This window comes from Ambystoma mexicanum, chromosome 1p (genome assembly GCF_040938575.1).
Source record: "Ambystoma mexicanum isolate Mex_15411 chromosome 1p, UKY_AmexF1_1, whole genome shotgun sequence".
Lineage (NCBI taxonomy): Eukaryota > Metazoa > Chordata > Amphibia > Caudata > Ambystomatidae > Ambystoma > Ambystoma mexicanum.
In genome coordinates, this window is record NC_090921.1 from 543,129,014 (window position 1) to 543,147,180 (window position 18,167).

Here is an 18,167-nt window from a genome sequence, read left to right on the forward strand (position 1 = left end):
TAAATTGCAACTCCAAATTTGTGGTGTACTGTGTCATCTGTGTCTGTGGACTTAAATATATAGGGAGCACTATCAGAGCCCTCAAAATTTGAATAAGGGAGCACATGTCAACGATTGGGAACCAAGAAGCTAAATATCCACTTGCCAGCCATTGGCAAGTTTGTCACCAAATGGATTCAAAGGATGATATTAAGTTTGTGGGCCTAGCCAAAGTGGTGTTACCACAAAGAGGTGGCAACTTAGTCCTTAAACTTACACAATTAGAGGCTAGACTCATTTGTAAATACCAAACTGTTTATATGGGTTTAAATTCGGACCATGAATATGCAGTTTTCTTGTGATTTAATTTTTGAATACTAATTTTGCTGATACACCTTTGCATGTTTCTTTCATATAGTACAAATGGTATGCCAGGATACTCTCCCATTGCTATACACTTGGCTAAATGTAACTTACTCTCTTTGCTTAGGAAGAGAAGAAAATATTTGCATTCATGATGTGTGTCTGATGCAGTTCGATGAATTCATGATGTATGTTAGATTGTGTGTTTATATGTTCTTTGTGTTTCTTTTGTCCTCATATTCGAAGATGGCAACACATGTAAATGTAGAAGGTTTACATTTATCTGGTTTTATAGAATCTGACGATGCATTGTCAAGATTCAGAAGAAGTACTGATGCTGATTTTTTGGGTAATGGGGATGATTAAATAGATCCCCCAACACATGCACATGGATATTTTGCAGTAGATAATATATGATTCAGCCATATGAAGAAAGTTGGAGGAGAGATCAGTAGAATATTGCTACATTTGCTCTCTCATCCACCATGCTTCTGGCATCCTAGGGTGTTTATCTCAAATGAAGTAGAGGTAGTAGACACACTATGTGTAGTGCATCTAACATTGTGCAAGGTCCAAGGGAAGGTTAAAGGGCAATCAGTTACAGCATCCATTTTGCCTTTTAAAGAAGAATGTCCAGTGTTCACAAAGAGTCCAATTGAATTTTGAAGGGGTTATTATTTTAACCCAAAATCGATGGGAACAAGGGGTGACGAGTTATAGAGCTGGAGGAATGAGGGGTTCTCGAAAGAAGGGGTGGCATGTATAAATCACGACTGTGGACATGTGTGGCGAGGTTATTTGCAGAAGTTGACGAGGCTCAAAGAGCCAGAAAAACCTGTTAAGATCCAGAGACCCATTTTTCTGTGTGTTAGAAGGGCAATGGCACAGTGCCCACTGGCACAAATGGGAACTGCAGCTGCATGCTTCGCATTGTTGATCTGGCTAGACGTGTGGATCATATGCCTACATACAGTTGTCTCCAGCCTGGTGAGGTGTGTGCAGTTTCGCTACACTCCATGTGCCAATCCTCATAATCCCTGAGGAACACTTGTTCCTGGCCTGCCCAATGCCACATCTGTGCCCCCTTCATCATCACATATGGACAAATCAAAGACTTTATTCGATGATGGGAATCAGGAAGTATTGCAATGAACTAAACATTCTAACTATCTTTCAGCTGCATTATCAAAAGCCTTAATGGACATTCCTGTGCAGTGCTCCTGGCACCTGGTGTCCAAACCGCAGCAAATGCCAACTGGCTCCATCTGACCAGATATGAACTTTCAATGTTTATCAATTCATCTCAGTCAGCGTTCAGTACAATCAAGGAAGAGCTACGGGCCCTTAGGCTCATGACTTTACATAATCGGTACATCGTCGACCTCGTGACAACTATGGAGGGGGAGTGTGCCAAAAATATGGGAGTAGGTGCTGCACATTTGTGCCTCCCAATGACTCTGAGAATGGGTCGCTAACCCGGAATATCGCTGCCTTGCATAAGCTCAGAGTGATCATGGAAAATGAGGCAAGAATTACAAATGATTCATGGTTAGATACGCTTTTCTCTTGGGCGCCGTTTTGGATGAGCCTCGCTGTGAACATTCTTCTACCTATTATTGTCTTTTTTATCATCATCTGTTCCTGCCAAATCATCTTACGATGTTGTTCTGTCCAGGTACCAAAATCAGCTGCTATGGTGACTGTGACCCTGTCCAATGCTAGAATCATTATCATTTCATATCACATGGGTACTCAGACTGGAGCTGTTTTATGTCCTCTACTAAGTTGTGATGATTGTGTGGAGCAACAGGTAGATTTCGGAAATGGTGGGGTTTGTTCAGTGAAGGAGTATGCCCATATTGGGACCGGTATACGAGATGACTGCAGAGTTGTTCCACAAGAAGATGATTATGATTTGTTAGGTAAAGAATTAACTAAAGGGGGGAATGCAGGGATGGTCACTAAAGGTCCCCACAATGACGAGGGGTTCATGCTGCACGCACCATATTTGTGACGGGGGTTGCAGCGAACTGGGAGCAATGTTGCAATTTCATATGTATTCAGTATAGATAAATGTGAATGGGATAGGTTACTTTGGTGTTACCTTTTGTTTAAAATTGATACATATTGAATTTGCACGCGCATAGAAAGACAAAAAGCTAAAATCGCCAAATGAAATATAAACACAATTCACACGGTGTGCTATGAGACAGGGCATTTTTAGATGCACATGTAAAGAAGGGGCCTGTCCTGAAGAACCCACTGTAAAGGAGAGGTGATATTTATTAAACATGCATGCAAACTGAGGAACATACAAAGGGAATTTATACTTTTGTATGTAGTGGGGATTTTTATAAATTCATTCAGACTTTGCAGCCAGCAGTTTGTGCAATGATTTTCAGGTGGCTGGGAAAATCTAGTTCTGCAGGATTGAGAGATGAGAGGCGAACAATGATTAACTAAGCAGATGGTCAGCCGTTGAGCAGAACAATGTTTATGGCTTAGGTCTGCAGGGAACAAATTAAATCTCTTTCAGTGTATTGACGTCTTGCAGAAGATCTGGCCATTTGCTTTGGCCAGCAATGAATATGGGATGAAGGAACGCTCGGAGCTAAAGTGATCGATACCTAGGAGTTTTCGATTGCATTCCCAGATGGGACATGCGTATTGAAATGGTAGTCATTTGGATTAGGCTGTTTCAATTGAGCCAGTAAGCCAGGCGGATGAGATAGCTATCAATAGTTCAAAGGTAACATGTTTACTGAGCTTTCCTCATGTTGCTTACAGTATCTATGTGAACCATGTGCAATTCTGTTTAGGGTTAAAGGGCTCAGGCCAGTTGTTACTAGTAATTATGTTTGTATGTGAATGTTTTATTATGTCACAATGTCACAGTCTACCATTGACGAATCCCAAGAAGGGGTGTGCGATGAATATGATCTGAAGATGCTAGTTAAGATAATCAATGACCAATGAGAATGGAAGAATTGAAAAAAAAGATGGGATTTCTTTGTGCGTGGGCGTGGATTGTAATAAAATATATGGGAGTGTTTTAACTGTTGCACAAATGTACATAATGTGTCAACTCGTGTAGTTCGATGAGACTTTTGTTAGTTTGGCCCCATATGGTCATCTTGCTGCTCCCCGGATGATTGTACAATAAACTTGCTTTATGTACAAACGTTCATTCACTTTTTAAGTGGTGGGCCCGTTTTGGGTTAAGGTGATAAAAGGCTCATCGGCACACCTCTATGGAAGGTCCCAGATGTGGCTTTTTCCCTTAACAGATGTGCATGAAGCCCTTTATATAGGGTCTTTCCTTGCACCTTTGTATAGCTCTAGTAGGGTAGAAACCATCCAACATGCTAAGGATAACTTCAAGGCTGTGGTTCCTGGTGTATTCCACCAAATGTTACAAAGAGTTGTGTTGCTTCTCACATGTCTTTCATTTTTGTATTAAGAATTTTAGCATCCCGGCCATTTCTACATTGTGCAGTGCTCTTTCAGCTTCGGTGCTGGGGAAAAAAAACATTGGCAGCAGAAAATCCTCATTGAGGTGAAAAGTGCCAACAACCTTAGGCAGGAATGCCTGCTCTGTTTTCAGTACAGATGTGTGGGTCATGCAACTCAGTGCATCTGCACTGATGTTACTCCACCTGGCCAGTGGGAGGCGACAAGTGAGATTGCATGTTGTATACACCAGGTGCAAATCTCCATAGTCCGATGACAAAGTGTCTGAGACTTAGTCCCACTCGGTTTGTTCACGTAGAACATCAAAATGGTGTTGTCCGTATAACTCAAGATCAGTCTCCCAGCCAGGTCTGGCAGACAGGTTGGGTTTCCTGACACCAGCTGACCTCAGGTGTAATTGTAAATGTCACATGAGTAAGCTGGCCTGAGGGATCACTAGCATGCATGATGCCATCAAGGGCAGGAGTTTCTGAAATTGTATGGCTGGTACTGATGTGTTTCATCAGGACCTCTCTGCAAAGTCCTCTAATGTTTTACGTCCTCACTTGAGCACTGTCACATACTATCCCAATAAACTACAATCTCTGTGTTGGGGTTAAAATCGATTATTCTAGAGTAAGCGTCAGGCCTGGCAAATAGACCTGTTGCACAACTAGCAAAACAGAGTCTGTCATGTGAGACTGCGTTAGACCCTGTATCAGCCAGTCATCTAAATACAGATAAATATGCAAACCTTGGTGGAGATTCAACATGAAGGCATCCATCTCCTTCGTACAGACCTGCAGTGCAGAGTTTAGGCCAAAGGGAAGAACCTCTTCCTGGTAGGGAAATACCTCTTTCATAAAGTGAAGAAACGTAGACCAAAATGGCGTCTGTATATAGGCATCTTGGAGATTATGTGCGCACCGCCGGTTTCCCCTTCTACAAGAGCTGTTATAATCTGACCAGAAGTGACCATCTTGAACCTCTGCAAAGGGAGGAAGACCGAAATTTTGATAGGTCGAGTATGGTTATCCAGCCGGCATGATTTCTTGGGAAGGAAGAAAAAGCATGAGAAGTAGCCCTGCACCAGATTCTCCAACTGTAGCTGTTCTATGGCATCCGGTTTTTTCAACTTCAGTAATCCTCCTATTGGTGCAGTGGGAGCAGTGAGTGGGCGGTGGGGAAGGCAGTAGTCAAAACACTTCACTGGCCTGGTCCACAGGTCTGATATAATGGCCTTCCACGATGGTAAGTAGAGGGCTAGTCTTCCACCTACAGCATCAAATGCTGCTGGGCCACCAGCATGTCAAACCTCAGGCTTGTCCGACTGGGCCAGTGCTGAATTTAGAAATACTTTTCCTGTCCTTGAGTTATTTCTCTTCAAAGGTTGTCCTTCTATCTGCCACCTTCCGTCTCTGTTCTGTGTACACACGATGAAACCTCTAAACCTGCTAGTGGTACATTGGGGCTTTTTGCTGGTATGAACATGGGTCAATTTGCTCTCAATGTGGCTTTTCATTAGCTAGCTTCTATTCAGTGGATGGGTGAAACAAGTTTATCCTATCAAAGGGCAGAGCCCGAGACTTCTCCTGTACTTCTGATAAGTGTTTTGTGCTTCAGACAGGTCCCCCCCCTTAAATCAACACACAAGGCACCTTCTTCTGGCAGCTCCATCTACATGACCTATGACTGCCTCCAATATATTGGGTGCCACTAATTTGGCATGTAGCAATCCATCCAGGAATTATTTTACTTTCATCTGGTAAACCCTGTACGAAATCCTCCATTTCACACGATAGCTTGCTGTTAAAAGCTGCAAGGACGGCGCTGGTATAGGCTTGTCTTGGATGGAATGCACTATTTAGGTGCACTTTCTTGCCTAGAGCATTTAGTACCCTTTCTTCTCTCCATGAAGACATCACAGTAGCCTGTGAAGCCCAGTTGGTACTTTTTCTTGGGCTAAGGCTTCAGAAACTACAATAGAACGTGCTGGTGAGTTTGGCAACAAGCACACCATTTCCGAGGGATCTTGTCGTATCTCAGTGAGAACACAGAATTTTACCGCTGGCCTGTCGAGAATGGTATTTGTAAAAACATCACTATGTCCCAGACTATCTTGGACCATCCTCCCAGAAAAGGACAATTCCCCTTGCTCTGCCTCATCAGTATCCCTTGTATGTTTTGTGGATGTTTATGTCACTGTAATTTGAGGGTGAGCATTGTTTGGGGAAGGCTGCTCTAAGACTTGGGCAAAATCTCCTTTAGGAGGTCTTTAAAAAATCATTGCATCACCAGCCCCTGTAGAAAATGCTTGAATCTGGTCATCAGGGACTCATCCCCATGACCTGGCAGAGTCCTGGGCCTACCACAGAGGCACAAGATGGTTGTTGTGGTAGGGCTTGTGTTGTGTATCCCCCAAAGGGGATTTAAGCAGATCCCACTTGCCATCGGCGAGTAGCCAAGCACAGGTCCCAAACGGTATGGTCCATGTTACACCAGGCTCAAATGTATGTGTGCCTGCGACTGTTGCTTCCGCTTGGTCAATCTGCGCGGTGGTTCCCACAGCCTTGTCATCTGGGGTTTCCCCAGTAATTCCCACATGTAGTCCTGTACTTTTGTTAGGTTCTGGGGCATGCAGTTACTGACTCACCCTGGGCTAAGTGGTGCATGTTTAGACTTTTTTGTGCCTCCTGTGCTACTGCTGCCCTTTTATTGCATGAGGCTGAGGTGGTGGGTCCTTCCAGGCACTCTGTCCTATGTTGGCTCAGAGCATGAATGGGGATTTTCCTTGTTTTGAGTTCGGGGAGCAGGAATTTCATCCCTCACGTGACCCTTTGAACATGCACAGGCTATAGTGCCCCTCAAGTAACAGCGCCACGATGCCCAAGGGCTGTTTGTGCGCTATACAAATGTAAAAAATAAATAAAAAGAAATATCACCGATTGGATTGCCAATCGGGTGTCCGTTCCCTCTCGCATTCAACTAACACAGGTTTAATGAGGGATGCTAGTAATTCATGTGCAATACCAGTGGTGTCTTCCCTCCCAGGATGTAGCCCGTAGGCACATAGCAGGGTGTTGCACCAGTGCCTAGATATTCCTTTCCCCTGACCTCCCCACAGCTCTGCTACCGTCACACCAACCTAAGCTCTCCCTCACTGGAATAAACTGACTATTAACCCTGATATAGCAACCCCCCTTCTGAACTCCCTCTCAGCACTCACACTCCATGAATACCACCCCTCCATTGAACATTTCCATCAGTGGCTCTGCAGCTCCCTCATCCACCTCACTCCAACAAGACGTACCTCTCAGACCGGGCCCCAATCCGAAGTGGTACACAGCTCACCTAAATTCCTCAAGCACCGCCTGGAGCGGACTTGGAGAACAAACCCCAGCCCTCAAAACAAAACCTCTCTTGCAAGATTGACCAGGTACAGGGCCTAACAGTCATAAATTTAAAAGGCCAAAGCCAAAAAAACCTATGGGAAAAGAATCTTCAATTCCCATAACATATAGCCAACAAATTCACAGAACCATTACAGAATTCAAGATGCCACGCAGCTCATCCCCCATCTCCCCTTACTCCCAATCACTCTGCAACGCTCTGTCGAACCACTTTCACAATATTGCTATAGATAAAAAACATTCCATCCTCTCCAAACTAGCTCTGGTGCCACCAGCCCCTTCCATACTCCACCCAGTTCACAGCCCTACTCCTCCCTTTATACCAGTCCTCTTCTCTTTCATCCCCATCTCGCACCCAGAGTTCCTCAAACTTCTAGCATGAAGTCGACCTTCAGGCTCGCCCAGAGAGCCATGTCCCCCCACCCTTCTTAAAAATATACTAAAGGCAACATGTGCAGTCAGCATGCCACAGTCCATTATTAACCAGTCTTTCTTCTCAGGTATCTTCCCGGAGGCCTTCAAAACTTCTTACGTCAAATCTCTCCTCAAGAAACCCTCTCTCGACCCTTATGTCCATTCAACTACCGCCCTATTTCTAAAACCCACTTCATTGTCAAACTCTTGGCCCACACTGCGTACAAACAGCCCTGTTTCTTCATAAAAACCAAAAACCTCCTTGCCCCAGCCCAAACATGTTTCAGACCCCTCTGAGGAACAGAGTCCTCACTTGTGTAGGTTTGGGATGAATTAAAAAGAACAGCAGACTCAAAAGAATGCACTGCGCTCCATCCTCGAACTATCTGCCGCCTTCGACACCACTGACCAAACCATACTCGCAGACAGGCTCCATTCTTTAGAGATCAAAGACACTGCTCGAACATGGTTCCCCTCCTTCCTTTCAAACCGCTCGCAAATTCTCTGCTTCCCCCTTTTTTCACTCCTCCTCCTGTTCCAAAAGGGGCCCCAAAGGCAGGATCCATGTTTGCACTCTTGAAATATTTACCTTAGCCCACTCCCTGCACCTATATACGCTCATAACCTTATCTGCTATAACTATGCAGATGGCACCAAGATCATTCTCAAGAGCCCCAAAACGCCAGCCTCCCGCGCCCTGACCTCTCCTCCAGCCTTTCTGAAATTGACCACTGGATGATGGCCAACCACCTCCTCTTCAACCCCAGCAAAATGGAAATCCTAATATGTGGCAAATCCTCACTCCTTCCCCAACCAGCCCTGTGGCCACACTACCTACGACCCACTCCTGCAACATCCACTTCTGTAAAAAAAATAAATCTCAGATGCATTCTGTACTCAAATCTTTCACTCTCCCACCACATCAATTCTGTGTCCAGTACCTGCCTCTTCCACCTGTGCATCCTCAGACTAATCTTCCCATACATCTCCAACCCACACTGAGTCTCTGTAATCCTTGCCATCATCCTCACATGCATAGAACATGCGCTGTGGTATACCAGCTTAGGAAGCTCCAAAGAATCAAAAATTCTTCTGTCCGTCTCCTCCTTTCCCTTTCACCAAGAGAACATGTTAGCCCCACACTCATACTACACTGCTCCCTATCGGCCAACGGACTATCTTAAAAGCCATGTGCATCACTCACTGCATCCTCCATAACACCGGACCAGAATTCCTCCAGGGTAAGTTCACACGCTATCAACCCACCAGAAACCTCTGATCTGGTTCCGCTCTTCTCCTCGTCATCCCACATTGCAACTCCACCAGATTGGGAGGATCATCTTTCTCTGTCCACGCTCCCTCCATCTGGAACTCCCTTCCACTCGACATCTGCCGCATTGACAACAATCTCTCCTACAGAAAGGTCCTAAAACCTTGGCTATTCCCCAGTTCTAATTGAAATGAAACCCTCACCCCACCCCTGTTTCTGTCACCACGGCATCAATCATAAGCATCTGTCACTCCCACATCAAAACACCAACAAGCCACGTCTACATACACCTACAGGCATATGCCGGCCATAGTTGCAGCGGCCAACCTGCACACTCAATTCACACACCACTGTGTGTACGCCAACGCACAACAACCCACCTGGCAAACGCATCCTGTGTATATCTCCTGACAGTTTGAGGGTAGGCGTTATATTACTCAAGAAATAGCCTGTCCAGGGCATGAAACAAGTACTGGGTTTTCCACGGCTCGCCTTGACCGCACACCTAGAGAATCCATGCTGTTTGCCTGTCTACTGTCAAAGATTTATGGGGATGGCTAATAAATGCATTCAGAAGATAATTGGAATCATCTTGTCCAGAATGGTAGCCTGTCTACTAAATTTAGAAGATATATCAGGCCAGCATGTTCTACTCCACCTACAGAGAATGCAGCATTGCACAGATGACATTAGCACCCAAATGCTTAAAAGACAAGGTGTCACAATCTGGAGAATGACTTGAAGTCACCGTAAGGGTATTGTCCAAATGCTTCACTTTCCCACCCGAGGCACCACTCTCCTCACCTGAGTCTTCAGGGTCTGAGGCTCCGACGCCGTGTCTGTGGGCAAGGTAATCCTTTTTACTCTTCGTTGTGAATGCTCTGACACGGAATGAAGCCGTGGTGGAACTCTGTATTGGTTACCACCTTGGCTCCGTTCCCGTATGCAGGCAGGTAAGGGGGAAAAAGCCCAAAGGCGGAAAAAACCCCTGAGTTGTAGTCGTGGATTGCGATGAGAGATGTAGTTGTCGCTGTAGTGGTAGTGAAATTCAATTGCCTCGGGATCCTTTAGGTAAACCAATAGTAGATCCTTCCGGAGAGGAAATGACAAGGAAGGAAAGAACACTGGCAAGTAGCCGGTAAGCGTCAAAACGCAGCAGCAGAGGGAAACCGGCGGAGGAGAGGAGCCGCCAGGGAGACGGGAAGGAAGGAGAAAAGAAGGGAGAGAAATCCCCAGAAGGGGGAACAATAGCGAGCGAGAGAAAAGCACTGGAAGCGTCTCACCGTGAAAACGAAAGGAGACGGTTGCAACGCAAGGAATCATGGGAAGCAGGAAGTAAATAGGCGAGACGAAGAACAGAGGAAAAACACTAGACCGTAAACAGAGAAACGTGAAAAAAACGTGGTGGCAGTGTTAATGGCGGCGAAGCCGTAACAACGGCATCCATCGCCAACCAAGAGGGTTCATGACAGTATGCCCCCTCTTACTGCCCACCCCGCCCGGCTTACCAGGATGGCTCTGATGAAATTTAGCTACTAGGCGGGGCGCTTTGACAAAATGCACAGGTTCCCAGGAATCTTCAGACCTGGGATACCCCTTCCAGGAAATGAGATATTGTAACCGTCCCCGGTAGTAGCGGGAGTCACGGATTTTAGAAACTTCATACACCTCCTGGGAGTCTCTGGGTGAAATGTCTTGCAAGGGTTTAGACCTAAAATGTGGTTCAGTTAGTGATTCTTTGAGAAGGGAGGTATGAAACACCGGGTGCACCCGGCGAAGGTAGGAGGGTAGTTGAATCTTGTAAGCCACCGGGTTGATTCTTTCTAGGATGGGAAACGGACCCAGGAACCGAGGAGACAACTTGGAGGACCGGATCCACCTTGGTAAATATTTGGTCGAAAGCCATACCTTCGTCCCTTTAGTCCAAGTGGGGGCCGTTTGGCGATGTTGATCAGCAAGGGTTTTGTAGGTTCTAAGGCTCCTCGCTAGACTGTCTCTGGCCGTCCGGTGAGCCTCAGAAATTTCCGATAAAGCAGCTTCGGCAGCAGGAGAGTTACTGGTGTGAGAAGCAATGGGCCAAATGGACTTGGGATGAAGTCCGTAGTTGCAGTAAAAAGGAGAGATACCCGTGGCAGAGTGTTTGGAGTTGTTGTAGGTGAATTCTGCCGTGGGGAGGAGTTGTACCCAATTATCTTGGAGTCTATTTATGTAGCATCTGAGATATTGTTCCAGAGTGGAATTGAGTCTTTCCGTCTGACCATTAGTCTGGGGATGGTAGCCAGATGAAAGAGCACGGTCAATACCTAACCGGGAACACAAAGCCTTCCAGAATTTAGAAATATATTGGCTACCCCGGTCCGAAGTAATCTTATCGGGCAAGCCATGAAGACGAAATATATCTCTGGCAAAAACTTCGGCCATGCGATTGGCCGTAGGTAAGCCCTCCAGTGGAGAGAAATGGGCCATCTTGGTGAATGAATCTATAGTTACCATGATGCAAGAACAGGACTCTGATAAGGGTAAATCCACAATGAAGTCAGTAGACAAGTTCCCCCATGGCCTTTGTGGTATGTCAGGCTGAGTGAGGAGACCTAACGGTTTGCCTGTTGGATTCTTTGCCATAGCGCAGACTGGGCATGCTTTTATGTATGACTGGACTTCTCGTCGAAGATTGGGCCAGAAAAACAAGCGTTTTATGAGTTCAATGGTGTTTGCCTGGCCTCGATGTCCTGCAACTCGGCTGTCATGGCACCAGTAGAGAATCCTCTTGCGGAGATGTCCTGAAGGTATGTAAAGTCGGTTCTTGTAGAACCAGAGACCATCTTTGGTATGAAACTGAGACGCCAAGCATTTGTCTCTAAAGCAGGGTTCAGAGTCTGAAGCTTCTTTGAGTTCCTGTAGAAAAGTGTGAAGAGGTGCCACTATGCGAGTAGATGGAAACATAAGTTCGGTAGAGAGGTGGCCCGAACCAGCAACCAACTCCTTGCGAGACAAGGCGTCGGCTAGGACATTCTGAGAGCCTGGTAAATAGGTAATGGTGAAATCGTATTGGGAAAAAAAATAAGCCCATCGCGCCTGGCGAGAGTTAGCACATTCGAGGGACTGCAGGACCTTTAGATTCTTATGATCCGTGCGAATGATGAAGGGAATACTGGCACCCAATAACAGATGTCGCCATTCCTCACAGGCCAATTTCATAGCTAGTAACTCCTTTTCAAGGACGGTATAGTGAAGTTGACTGATGGTCAGAGTGCGAGAGAGGTAGGCGACTGGATGTTCTATACCTTCGAACTCCTGGAGCAAGGCAGCACCGATGGCCGCGGAAGAGGCATCAGTTTCCACGATAAACTGTTTAGTTTGATCGGCCTGGAGCAATATGGGTGCTGAGCAAAACAAAGTTTTGAGATGTCTGAAACTAGACTCTGCCGTCAATGACCACACAAAGGTTCCAGATGATTTCTTGAGAAGTGTGGTTATAGGTAGCACCATCTCGGAGAACCGGGGTATAAATCTTCTGTAAAAGTTTGTTAAACCCAAGAATCTCTGAACCTCTTTGACAGAGGTGGGAGAAGACCACTCTAAAATGGCAGACACCTTGCGAGGGTCCATGGAGATACCCCGGTCAGACAAAATAAACCCCAAATAGGGAATGCTCGAGACCCCGAACTGGCATTTTTCAGGTTTGGCTAGTAAACTGTTCTCCTTAAGTCGAGAAAGCACTGTCCGGACATGCTCTTCGTGTTCTTCCTTGTTGATGGAAAATACAAGAATATCGTCTAGATAGATGATCACTGAAACAAATAAGAGATCCGAAAACATGCGGTCCATAAATCTTTGGAAAACTGCGGGAGCATTAACTAGCCCAAAGGGCATGACTCTATATTCAAACAATCCGAAGGGTGTTCGAAAAGCCGTCTTCCATTCATCACCCTTAGCAATGCGCAATAAATGGTATGCATTGCGAAGATCCAGCTTAGTGAAAATGTGAGCACCTTGAACCGCCTCAAGAATGTCTGTGATGAGTGGCATAGGATAGCGGTCTCTGACAGGGACCTTGTTGAGACCTCTATAATCAATGCAAGGTCGTAATTCTTTGGAATCCCTCTTGGAGATGAAGAAAAAGGGAGCTCCGGCAGGAGATTTTGAAGGTTGAATGAGGCCATTGTGCAGATTCACATCCAGGTAAGTTCGTAAGACCTCCTTCTCGGATCTGGACAAGGAAAACATACGACCGAACGGAACCAGTGCGTTGGGCTCAAGATCAATAGAGCAGTCCTCAGGACGATGGGGTGGTAAAGGTGCTGGTTTGACTTCTGTGAAAACCTCTCTGAAAGCCTCACCAAGATGTGCCATATTATGGACAGTTGAGGATTCCTGACAAGAAGCAGGGGTGACCTGTAGTTGTAGATAAGATTGTTGAGGAATACAATGCTTCTTGCAAAACTCAGACTCGAAACGTAGCAAATTAGATACCCAATCTATTTGTGGGTTATGTCTCCTGAGCCAAGTGATTCCCAAAATAACTGGAAAATGGGCAGCTCTAATGATGTCAAATTTAAGACTCTCCACATGCTGGGAAATTCGGACTTCTAGCTCCTCAGTCGTCTGCGTTATGGGTCCTGAAGACAAGGGAGTACCATCTACACCCTCCACCTTCTGGTCTTCGAGTCTAGCTAGCCTTTTGAGGCCCACCTTGTCAACCCATAAGGTATCAACGAAGTTACCGGCTGCTCCGCAGTCTAAGAGTGCCAAAGTCTCTACGAGCTGATCTTGGATCATCACGCTGATATTGATAACCATGAGTCTGGAATCTTCAGGTGTCTTCTTTGTGGATACAGCCAAAGAAACGTAGGGACTGGAAGATTTAGATAACCACCGGTTTTCTGTCCCTTTTAAAACCGGGGTGATTCGTTTCCCGAACGCCGTGGAGGTAATTCGGAACAGTCCTTGAGCAGATGTTTGTCAGACCCACAGTAGGCGCAAAGCCCTCTTTCTCTTCGTCTTCTTCTTTCTTCCATGGTGAGTGGTGCTCGGGTGGTTCCAATCTGCATAGGTTCTTCACTCTGTTTAGAAGATGGAGGAAGAGTGTTGGATGATGTCCCTATGGTAGAGGGATTTTCTCTGTAACGTCTTCTTTCATTACGTCTCTCATGGAGACGATGTCCAATCTGTAGGACCGAGGATAAAAGATCCGAAAAAGAGGCAGGTCGGGGAGACCGGGCTAGTTCGTCCTTTATCTCCTCTTTGAGACCTCTACGAAAAATGGCAAATTGTGCCTGTTCAGGCCAACCGGCCCCTGCCGCCAGAGTCTTAAATCTAGTAATGTAGGTGAGGAGATCTGAGGCTCCCTGTTTAACATCCAGGAGATCCTCACAAGCAGTGTAGGTGAGTTCATGTCTTTCAAAGGATTCTCTGAGAAGAATCTTAAAATTCCCGTAATTCTGTAGAACCGGGTCTTCTCCTGTCACAAGAGGTGTAGCCCACGCAAGGGCATTGCCCACCATATTCGAAATGAGGAAGCCAACCTTAGCCTGATCAGAAGAAAACATATGAGGGCGGAAAGTGAAGTAAATAGTGGCAGCTTCCAGAAACTCTTTAAGTTTTTTGGGAGAACCGTCGAACTTCCCCGAAGATAGGGCCATAGGTGGCAATTCTGGGGGAGGGGAAGGTTCTTTGCCCAAAACCAATTGTTTTAATACCACATTTTCTGCCTTAACAGTCTGAAGCTCTTGAGAAAGGGACTGTACAGCTTTCCATAGTTCTTGGATTTGATCCTGCAACTGTTCTGGAGTAGCCATTGGTATCTTCGGGCGTTGCAAACTGTCACAATCTGGAGAATGACTTGAAGTCACCGTAAGGGTATTGTCCAAATGCTTCACTTTCCCACCCGAGGCACCACTCTCCTCACCTGAGTCTTCAGGGTCTGAGGCTTCGACGCCGTGTCTGTGGGCAAGGTCATCCTTTTTACTCTTCGTTGTGAATGCTCTGACACGGAATGAAGCCGTGGTGGAACTCTGTATTGGTTACCACCTTGGCTCCGTTCCCGTATGCAGGCAGGTAAGGGGAAAAAGCCCAAAGGCGGAAAAAACCCCTGAGTTGTAGTCGTGGATTGCGATGAGAGATGTAGTTGTCGCTGTAGTGGTAGTGAAATTCAATTGCCTCGGGATCCTTTAGGTAAACCAATAGTAGATCCTTCCGGAGAGGAAATGACAAGGAAGGAAAGAACACTGGCAAGTAGCCGGTAAGCGTCAAAACGCAGCAGCAGAGGGAAACCGGCGGAGGAGAGGAGCCGCCAGGGAGACGGGAAGGAAGGAGAAAAGAAGGGAGAGAAATCCCCAGAAGGGGGAACAATAGCGAGCGAGAGAAAAGCACTGGAAGCGTCTCACCGTGAAAACGAAAGGAGACGGTTGCAACGCAAGGAATCATGGGAAGCAGGAAGTAAATAGGCGAGACGAAGAACAGAGGAAAAACACTAGACCGTAAACAGAGAAACGTGAAAAAAACGTGGTGGCAGTGTTAATGGCGGCGAAGCCGTAACAACGGCATCCATCGCCAACCAAGAGGGTTCATGACACAAGGCTCCGTATGAGCCTCCATGCACGCCCCTCTTCAGTGAACTTTGGCCACATGCAGGGCAACTCACAAGCATTAGAATGCACTGACAACAACGACAAGATTTGGCCTTGCTGGACACATAATGTTCCCCCTAGGCTTAAACACAGCTCACACAATCTCTTTTCCATCAGAATGCAGCAACGACCAATGACAAAATTTTGTCTTGCTGGTCACTTAAGAAGTCTTTCTTGCTGTTTCACATATTCCTCCCACTCAGCAAACATCCATGTAATTGACTTCATGGGTAGCTTTTTCAAGCCCGGCCAGACTTCATAATTCCTTATACTGGCCAAATGCGCACACCCACACATTCTAGCCGTCACACAATTTCCCACATCTTGGACTTCGGTGCCTCCAGGGTGTGCCGACCGGAAGCACGTTGAGGCCATATTAATGGGATAAAAGCGCTATACAAATGTTACGGTAATTGTGCATTTGTATAGCGCCTTTTGTACCATTGGTATGATCTCAAAGTGCTGTGGGTTGAACTCCCTCTTGGACAGTAGTCCAGGTCAGTGGTAAGAGTAGGTTAGTAAATAGTGCTTGGGTGCACTCAGTACGTGTGCAGCCAGTGCGGTTTAGATGGTGTGTAGCTGCATTCTAATGCTAGGCACGGTGCAGTGGTTTTGCGAGATCAGTAGAATGTGTGCAAGGCCAAATTAACCTCAGTGTCTGCATTCTGGTGGTGGTGGAGCTTGTGCGCATGATTATGTGTGCAGCCAATTTTTGTGGGGTCTAGCTGCGTTCTAAAGACCGTTGCGTTCATGGAGGTGTCTAGGTATGTGTGCAGCTAGGCCGAATTTATCGAGGGGTATAGCTGCATTCTATTGTTTGTTGGTGTAGAGAAGAGAGCAAGCATATTGATATTAGGGGGTGTGTTTGTGCGGATTGGCGGGAGACCCCTGTTCCAGATTACCTTCCAGTGCCTGCCGAGATGACTGTATCCATTTTAGAGGCTTGGAGCATCAGTTCTGTGAGAGACATTCTAGTATGTAGTTTGCTCTGAGTATTAGGCTTGAGCGTGTCTTTTCCTGCTTGGCATCGTTATTGGTATTGAGCTGCCAGATCCCAAAATGACTACTACTACATTCCAGGTTTGCCTTGTGATTGTGGGTGGGGGAACTCGGAACCCTCCAATTCTTTGGTGGGGTGCACTTAGACCCCTCCCATGCTCTGTGAGACTCCAATAAGGTGTCCACTGCAAGGGGGGCACATGTAAAGAATGGAAGAACACTTACCTTCGTCTTCCTATGATACAAAGTGTCTGCCTACCAAATTAATGATCATTATATTAGGATCATTCAAGCTGAGTTCAGCGTCCTGCGTGTGTTAACACTGCAGTCACCATTTTGTGTTAAGTTTATATATGTTGTGGTGACATCACATGTACGTGCTGTGTGACGTCACGTCTGTCCAAATGTAAACAGTTAAATAGCCGCTTGTAATGTAATTATGATCTACGATAGCTCAGTTGCTAACCTCCTTTGAAACTATGACAGTTAAATCAAGAGTGTGTGCAACATGTAGACAAGCCCACCAAATGTGATAAGTTAAATTATATATGAATATATGTCTAGCTTGAACAATACAGATCCGAGACTACCATTGGCAGGAAAACCATCAAATGGATGAAAGAGAAATATGAGATCCATTGGCCTACAGAAGGCCACGTGTGGGAGAAGAGGTGGAGAGAAAAGGTTGTTGCTACACCCAATTGCTATCCAGGTTAATCTGCAAATAACGCAGTATACTTGTCGGACTTCATAAGGAACATAAAATGAATGTGTTCCTATAAAAGATGGATTTAGCATGGAACCTAAAAGGAGCTATGGTACCTGTGGATATTGCCCAAATGATATGGCACTGCATGCACTTGAATGAACATGTAATCTTGTGACAAACTGGATACTGTAATAACATTTTTTGACGGGAGGGCATAAGAAATTATATGTCTGTTTTTGTTGCTGTGGGACCAACTCAGGACTTTAATGCTTCAGTACAAGTTAACTCTACCAGACAAATGTAGAGGTTACCAATGTTGACTTATTAGCACTATGACTCCATGGGAGCTTGCATAGGTAAATCTGAAGTTATTACCAGAGTTTCGATAATAGTGTTCCCATCAAGACAGGTGTGTATGTTAAATTGTGTAGCATTAATCTTTAAATGATAATGCTGCTGTTTTAGGCCCTAGTGGAGAGTACAACCAATGGTGGTTATCGAGCAGCGAATTATCTGGACTGTGTCTCGAAACGTATGCAACGATATATCATTTAACTTAAATTATCACATTTATGGTGAGCTTGTCTACATGTTACACACACTCATTGATTTAACTGTGATAGTTGACAAAGGTTTAGCAAATGAGATATAGATAATAATTGCATTACGAGCGGCTATTTACTTGGTTACATTTGGATGGAAGTGACTTCACACGGCATGTACACGTGACGTCGCCACAACGTATCTAAACTAAACACAAAATGGCGACCGCTGTGTGAACACACACGGGATGCCTAACACAGCTTGTATGAACCTAACAGAATATCCATCTTACGTGGATTTGGTTAGAAGACACCATTTTTTTTAATCATTTGGTCTCTGCACATTAGCATAACATAATTATTAGGAATCATACAGAACTGGATACAATTTGATTTGTGTAA